The sequence below is a fragment of the Orbicella franksi genome, chromosome 15 (genome assembly GCF_964199315.1).
Source record: "Orbicella franksi chromosome 15, jaOrbFran1.1, whole genome shotgun sequence".
NCBI classification, from domain to species: domain Eukaryota; kingdom Metazoa; phylum Cnidaria; class Anthozoa; order Scleractinia; family Merulinidae; genus Orbicella; species Orbicella franksi.
Window position 1 is genome coordinate 4,140,201 of NC_138159.1, and position 8,774 is coordinate 4,148,974.

The 8,774-nt window shown below is 38.3% G+C and overlaps 1 long non-coding RNA gene across 1 annotated transcript; it reads right to left on the reverse strand.

Moving 5' to 3' along the window:
* Positions 1-257: 257 nt before the first annotated feature.
* Positions 258-7,563, reverse strand: LOC145469085 (uncharacterized). Its single transcript, XR_014042275.1, has 3 exons — positions 7,547-7,563; positions 1,969-2,066; positions 258-1,417 (listed from the first exon to the last, which is right to left on the reverse strand). It is a non-coding gene; the product is annotated as an uncharacterized LOC145469085 (long non-coding RNA).
* Positions 7,564-8,774: the final 1,211 nt, after the last annotated feature.

Here is an 8,774-nt window from a genome sequence, read left to right on the forward strand (position 1 = left end):
TCTTCAAGTCTATTAATTATTCGTAAACTTTGTAGTTGTCGAAGGAAAACAGCGGCGGTATGTAATTCTTTTATTTTTCTCAAAGGTTTAGTAATTAACTCTGTCGCGGGTCATTAGTTCATAATCTAGTTCCACATATTGTGATTATCGCGGTAACTCAAGAAAGTTGTAGCTATTAGAGGAAAATAACACAGGATTCGCAAATGAAGGTTCTATTATGATCATAACATCTTCAGAATATGGAGGAGGTAAGAGGACGAAGAGTTACGGACTTAGCGTTTACGTGTACACTGTTTTCTATTGAACGCGAAAGATTTGTACTGTAATATCAATCTTACAAAATAAATCGACTTTATCATGTTACAAACTTGTGTCAGTTTACTGAAAACCATGCTTACAAGACTCTTTTGCAGATGCCAGACACAGACGAGTACCAGACAAGAAAATTTTCAATCTTTGAAGGAAATCTAGATGTGGAAAACCACCACGTCACCGCCACAATCCCTAACTTGCATTTCTTTTATACTGATAGCAAGAGTTTGCCACCCATCCTTGTGGTACAGTAGCCTCTAATACGCATGCGTACTAGGTGAGTGTCCCAGTTACAAGAAACCTAATGTACTGTACGTCGTGACTGTAAGTAACTGATAACTTCGTGTCGGTTTAAAACGAAGTTCAAACTTCGGGTTTTCCGAAACGGAGGTATCAGTTACTTGTAAGTCGTGACTATAGGTAGCTAATAACTTCGTTTCGGGTAACCCGAAAAAAGTTCGAATTCTCCAACACGAAGTTATCGGTTACTTAAAGTCACGACTTACAAGTAACTGATGCCTCTGTGTCGGGAAACCCGAAGCTTGAACTTCGGCTTAAACCGACAGGAAGTTATCAGTTACTTACAGTCACGACGTACAGTACATTAGGTTTCTTGTAACTGGGACACTTCCCTAGTACGCATGCGTATTAGAGGCAACTGTACCACAAGGATGGGTGGACCAAACTCTTGCTATAAGTATAAAAGAAATGCTAGTTAGTGGTGGTGGCGGGGAGGTGGCGGTGTTCCACATCAATTTTTGCCTTCCTTCCAAGGTTGACAATTTTTCTTTGGCGACTTCTTAAAACTTGTCATTTTCAAGACATCTGAAAGAAAGAGGTAGCAAGTGAACTTTACATATACAAACGTTTCCCGCCAAAAGACTTAGAAAAAATTTTATTATAAAATATGATATCAAACGCGCATGCGTGCATGCAAAGTTGTACCACAAGGACGAGAGCTCAAAACTCTCGCTGTAAGTATAAAAATGGTGCTGGCGGGGAGGTGGCGGTGTTCCACATCAATTTTTGCGTTGCTTTTTGCAGGGCATTTGCAAGGTATTCTTTTGTCTATCGCCTTTCCCTACGTTGGTCATTTCAAAGGCATCTGAAACAGAAGAGAACGTGACTTAAAACATACAAATATTTCCCAGCAATTAAGAGACTTACAATATTATTCCAAAAGAACATAATCGTAACAACTTAGTTAGAAGCTACTTAGACTTATACAATACCTTCGATGACTTAAACTTAAACAATATCTCCGAATTTTACATGCACTTGTACTTGATGTACTAAAACCGGCACAATCAAAACCAACGAGACACGTTTTTTCACTTGAACTTCCATACTCTCATTGCGCGATTTCTCAGAAAGAATATTTTCTTTCACATGTAAATCTGCATGTAGTTGTCCCTGAACCGGCACGATTCAAAATCGATCGTAGCGAAATTTGCTTTCATCTTCACGTTTGAAAAAGTACTGTTGACGTCTAATCAAGTTAATGGCCAAATATGCAACAAAAGGTTTCAACCGTTTAAAATCTGTCTAGTTCTGTACCTAAAATTCCTTACACACTAGTAAACTAGGGTTTGTTGAATGCCGTGATATGAACGAGATAAGATTACGTATAGCAAATATATAAACAATACGACTTACCCGAGTTTGCCCATCGAGTTCAGAGGATTCATACGATAGCGTGCATGATGTCCTTGAAAGCCATCCTCTCAAACGTTGAAGCTGCTCGCTGTTGAAGCCTAAGGGAAACAAAAAGTAATAAAAAGAAGCTAATCTTATCCGACTGTCACTGTTAACTTTCCGTATAAATTAAAATATAAGGCAAGAATAAACGCAAATAAGATGCAAATTGTGACGTTCTTCCGTTCTGCGATAAACACTGACATCACGCTTTTTTTCACAACAAGGAAATAAGCTATTTCGTAAAATATATATACATATATTTTCAAATAATCAGCTCCCCTTTAACCTTTTTTACGACCAATAGTGATTATTACAATTAGATTTTATTATCTCAGAACGCTGGGATAACTGTAAACATGACAAATTTATAATTATTTGCTTGTTCAACGTTTTAATACTTCAAAGCTGAGGATCATAAATTTTACGTTTGTTATCGTTAGCGAGATAAAATTTCCCCCCAAAACGAAACAAAAACAATTAAGCACCAAAGTATTACATTGTGTGGGCTGTTTGGGTACGTCACGCTGACCATTAGTACGCGCCACTCGTATGATTATGTAGTCAAGTTTTCCGCGCAAAAATTGTATCAAGTCAAGTTGGCGCAGTGGTTTGGTGCGCGCCTCTCGCTCCGGGACTAGACAGAGTCGGGAGTTCGATTCCCGGTCCTGGCGTACAGAAGTACTTTTTTCCTTTTTTAAAACCAGAAATTAACTGACCAAATCTTCCTTGTGTACCAATTTATAAAAAATAAATTTTACAGTGCAAAGTCCGATCGCTTACATTGAAGGAAAAAGAGCAAAGAATTTATCGTAAAATGTAATTTGCGTTCAACCATTAAAAAACCGATACTTTTTACACGGATGGAAAAGGACGCCAATATGACTTCTCCTGGCCAAACGAACTTGCTTCATGGTTCCAAAACTTTCATAGCTCGATGTATTCGATTTTCTTATACTAAATACGCAGCAAAGTTCAGCCAATGCCGCAATGTTGGTCTAATGACCGGTTTCGTTATTCTTAGTAGTGAAATTTCTCTGCCGTTTTGCAACTTGAATTATGTAGCGGTAAAGTTAAATAAAAAATCTCAAAAAAGCTTTCAAGGTTGGTTCACGCTTCCTACAAAATCAGTAAAATGGCGGTTCCGCCGCCAAAAATCACTCGCGCGCGAATCCCGCCAGCCACACATGTTACATATGGTTCTGAGGTTGTAAAACAGAACATTGTACTCCGGTCCACACAGTAGCACTGATATGTTATTTTGAAAAATCTCAAACTAAATTGCAATTTCAACCAACACTGACCAAATCGGATCCCGATCGCTGTTACAACCAAACCAAACGCCGTTGAAGTATAATGAACGTAGTACCACATGTACGCATATTGGACCTATTCGTAGCCATTTAAGATATCTAAGGGGGCTCACCTGTATTGAAGCGAAACCAATTATTATCACGTTTAACATCTTTGTTAAGTTGAACAACTTTGGATTTTAAAGCTGTGGAGGGTAAGAACATTATTAGAACAGTGTTTCCTTTTCATTTAGCGGGTTGGTTCTAACGCTAGCTCAATTCAATAAATTTGTATCATGCTCATGCAGACAATCTAACTTCAAAACCAGGCAAGTTTCTATTTTGAACTGTTTTGATGTGAAAACCACGCTATGTTAAGGACACAGAAACACGGGGGGCGGAGAAAAAATATACTTGGGGAACCAACTCCTTTGCAGGTCAGTTCTCACACCCATCTCTCTGCATTTCTCTCTAACAAAATTTCTCGCTAACAAAAATATCATTCTAACAGTACAAGATTTGTAACAAGACAATTTACAGGATCTTCGGAGAATGCAAAGCCGCCAACCAACCAAACAATTTTCTCACAACCACTGTGCAAGTACTTTAAAGTAATATTTTCTTTTAGATGTGCGTGCAGTTTCGATCATAAAACCTACAGGTAACAACCCGTTTCTGGCATAGGGTTAGGCTTATGAGGGAGAGACCCCTGGGTTTGCCAGCCAGCACAACTTTGGCTGAGTGACCCATCTTTCAAGGAGCAGGTCTCTTGCTACCCTGATCTGACATCATATCTCAAAATCTGACTCAAACCTGCATTGATAATTAGTCTGAAATCTCTCTTAATTATATACCGAGATTATTTTCCATTAAAACAGCAAGTGGGTTAACTGATTCTGGCTACAGAATTTTGTCACAGACTTTAAATCCGGTAAACTTTAGGCCTCACGGAACGGTATCCTACCCCTTGGACCCCTGATGCCCAATTTTTTGTGACATGCGCAGAGTACTTTTTTTTGGGAAACTGCTGTTCGTATGGATACGCGGGCTCAACTCGCTAATGTTTACATTCAAGCTCACTCAAGCAAATTATTTTAAAATTGCAACAAAATGTCGAGCAGATGGGACGAAAAAGAGTTCACGGCAGTCATTTTTCCCGGTTAAATCAACCGTCAGTAAAGAAGAAGAAAGAAATTACCGATGAAAACGTGAAAAAAATAGCTGCAAGCAGTGTCCGAGTAGAATTGAAAAACCTGTCGAGCAAGGAAAAAATCGACAAACTCGAGCGAGACTGTAAACGCCTACAGTGTGAAAGTGCCGGCCTGAAGAGGACAATACAAACGCTACGACGAAGTATAGGTAAGTGTCTGCTCAAGTAGTCATCAAGCCGTCTATAAATCTCCTAAAAAGTGTTTCTTAAAGCTTCTGAATTACCAGTAAAAGCCGCTTTCCCACAAATACATTAAAAATTCGCGGCGATGTCAATTAATGCGAGTTTCGATGTTGTCACTACAATATCTTGGGCGCGCGGAAGACGATATTCAGCCAAAAAGTTTACAATAATTTGACTGGAGCAAGTGTTTCCGAGAAACGGTTCAACTGCGCATGTCATAAATTTTTTCCTACTGATGTACTGCATGCCATTCCGTGAGGCCTAAACTTGGGTTAGTTAAAGTGCACCTAGCCCCTAAAATTTTTTTTCGCTAAAACGAATCTACTTGTTATTTGAAATACTTCTGCGAAAAAATTTTTGGATTCGGTTAAATCCTCGATTTTCTGTATCCCGATGAAATCTCGAAAATAGCTCCAAAACACCGCCATTTTGTTTCACGACCAAGTTTGAGGAGAGTGGGTCGAGCGGCTGTTGTGACGTCTACCCAGGAAGGTAGAATATCTCACGTCCTCTCACTTCCTTCATACACATTCGAAAAGAGCACAGAAACGCCTCCCAGAAGTGCTATCGGCTGTTGCAGCAATATCCCAGATTTAAAGAAAGATATACTGTACAATTCACTGGCGATGATCGGTCAATGGTACAATAAAGACGCAAACGATGGTTGATTTTGTCGAACAGAAACAAGCGAACTGACTGTGAGAACCATTGAAGAACTCTCACTAGAATTTGTTCCGCACACTTTCAAACGCTATTTTCAAAATTTTCTGCTTAAAGCCAACCAGCAATTTGTAGAAATACTACCGAAAACCTGTATCTTCCAAGACCGCAGTATTTATAACACAAAGTTGTGTGATCAATCAAGGAACGTTACGACCAAACATACTGATATGTAAATAGCGCGCAACTGTACGCCGCCAACCAACACTTATCACTCTTTCAATTTAGATAAAAGTCGAAGATTAATCCTTTAGAATTACATGATAACAAAACTGTTAGACTCACAGAGTTTTTCGAAGGTTTGAAAATCAGCAATGCGACAAACATTCTGTGCAATAGTGTCGAAAATATGACCGCTGACATTATCTGCGGACCGCTCAGGGAGCACATCCTTTTCACTTATCCGACGAATTTCACTGCAAACTTTGAAACCAATTTACATTGGTCATTTGGAGTTACGACTTAAAACGTGTGACAATGTGAAATCAGTAATTGTGTGAAATGTTTCCTTCCACCTTGCTTCCCGCAACTTCAAAAATACAGGTCCAAACAATTCTACGATTTTCAATCGATAGAAGCCGGTGTTTTGGAGGTCATCAAGTCTCGAAAACTGCAACACGTACGTCGCTCTTATAAACATGAAGCATTCAACTGAAAGTAAAACACAAACTGGATTTAACAGAACCTTGACAAAATACATTCTCGGTAAGGACAAATGTAAACGGGCTATAAACACGCGTGGGAATCTTATGTTTAGTTGACGAAATTACCATCCAAAGCAGTCCTTGAGTTTTCTTTCCTGCTCTTCGTTTGCCTGCTCCTCCACTTCGTATCTAGCTTCCCATTCCTAATATACAAGCAGCTCGTCCGCAAAGAAATCTTCCCCGTCGTCGCTTGAAATATTGCAAATTGTTCTCAAAGCTCTAAGCAGTGAGTTCACAGTTGTCGAACGTGCTCGATCGAAGTTTATTTCGGAGTCTTCCGAATCGAAACTTGACTCTGACTCCAGTGACGAGAGAGAAATGATTCTGAAACAACACTTGGACGTTTTAGTCCCAAAATGTATTTGAACGATTAGTTTTGTTTTCCATTTTCTCGAGCAAATACAGAGAGCTGACTGAGGTACCTTTGTGTTTGGTTCCTGGGTAGACGTCATCAGCAACCGCCGCCCCAGACTTCCTAAAACGCGGTCGTGTAACACTTCAAGCGCGACTTTGAAAGGGCATAGAAAATCGAGGATTCAACCTAATTCAAAAATTTTTTCGCCCAAATGCTTCGAATAACAAGTAGATTCGTTTTACCGAGAAAAAAAAAATTGGGGGTCAGGTGCACTTTAAGGTTACTTCAAACCTTCGCGGGGCTATATTGGTCGATTTTTTTTTTGGTCAAGAAAATTAATGTCCGCGAAGCACAAGTTTGCATACTGTGAACGCTAGGGGTTCTGTTATTTCATTGGCTCGCGGCTTTCAAGTTGTCACATTCCTCTGTGAAGGCGTGATATGTTTATAAATCTTTAGAAGGCGAAAACTCGCACTCTATTTCGAGAAAATCCCTTCTCTTTTAATAAATGAATTAATAGGGTATGCAGATTTGACGGTTTTCCATGAAATTTGGTCAGAACATTCACTGATAGATATGGAACAAAGGCGTGTCGGCGAATTCCTTTATTTTAAATACTTTCCTCGTGGCGGCCTTTAACGTAACGAATTTTTCAATAGTCGAACTTGACAGATCTACAAAAAGACAACCAATAGAAATAAAAGAAAATGCTGACACGTTTTTGGAGATTGAGGCTTCGTGATTAACACTGCACAGTTATTTTGCATGAAAGATCGCATTTGATACCCGATTAATTCGCTGGAACGTCAGTCGGTCATTTTGGAGTTGACGGCCTCTGCCACCTTTGGAAAGCAAAATCCAAAACAAAACATAATTTTATCGAATTCTACATTTTATAACCTTTCTGTTAATATATAGTTTGTGGGGGTTTCCTTGAAAACAGCGCGCGTACGAATTTTTTTCTGGAGGACTCCCGCGAAGGTTTGAAGTAACCTTAAACGCGCTGATTGAGGTAACATTCAGCATAGCTGATCAAATAATCAAATCCACAGTAAATGTTAGCAACATAACTTACTTGAGTTTGTCTCTCGTCTTAACGAAAAATGTGACAGGAACTTTTTCAACAATGTAAATGATGCTTTGAAAAGTCACATTCTTGAACATTTGAAACCAGCCATCGTTGATACCTGAAAGAACAAGATAACAACCTTTATTAAGTGTCAAAAACAAAAATGTTTTACCTTTATTCCACTTCCCTATCAAATGTCGTACTAGTTGTCGTCTTATAATAAAGGACGAAGAATGAACTCAAATAAGATGCAAATTGTTTAACGTAAACACATCAACTATAATTGTTTGTGTTACACTACAGCAATTTAACTGACTACAATAAACTGATTTTAAATAAACAGTTCTGAAGCGCGAACTAATAATCAATGCCACGTTGACTTTTCTATGACCGTCACTAATAAAATTTGCTTTAAATTCAGTACACAATTACAAATATATAATTGTCTTTACCATGATTTACATACATGTACTTCAAAGCTGGGTTCATAAATATATCATCCCAAGATAGACTTGCGCAAAAAGAAAAATATATAACACTTGAAATATACAGTATGATGTGTGCTGTAATCGAATAGCCGTATTTTTTAGTTATCTGACTCGATTATTGGCTGTCAGGAATACAATGCATTCTGATTGAATACTGTTGCCAATCGTTTTGCAGATACCTCAACTGATTTTGTGTTTTTTGTAATGCCTTTTACGAGCATAGTAAAATTTCTTGCCGAGTTGCATCCAAAACAGAACACTGTGTGCAGATCCACAGGACAGATTACACTTTCAATGGATGGTAACCCAAATTTGGATCTCTAATTACCTCTCACTTCTTTTCTCTTCTTTTCCCACTTTTTCTTTTATTCACTTTTTCCTAACTTTCTATTTTCCTATCTATTGATAATAATAATAATAATAATAATAATAATAATGATAATAATAATAATAATAAAAACATTTATAACTATTGATAGACTGGCCCACCTAGACTAGCACTAGCTATCCCTGGGCCAGTCCAACTGTAAAATGTACATTAAGAAATAAACAATGATTGATTGAACTATAACCAAACCGAACGTGGGTAAAGGGTATTAAGTAATTAAGGCTAGTTCCATCTGTACGCCTAGCGGACCTATTTCAAGACAATCTGAAGTTTCCAAATGAGACTACCTGTATTCTGGTGAAATGGATGAAAGATTGTTACGTTCAACATCCTTGGTCGTAAGGTTGAATAACTTTGG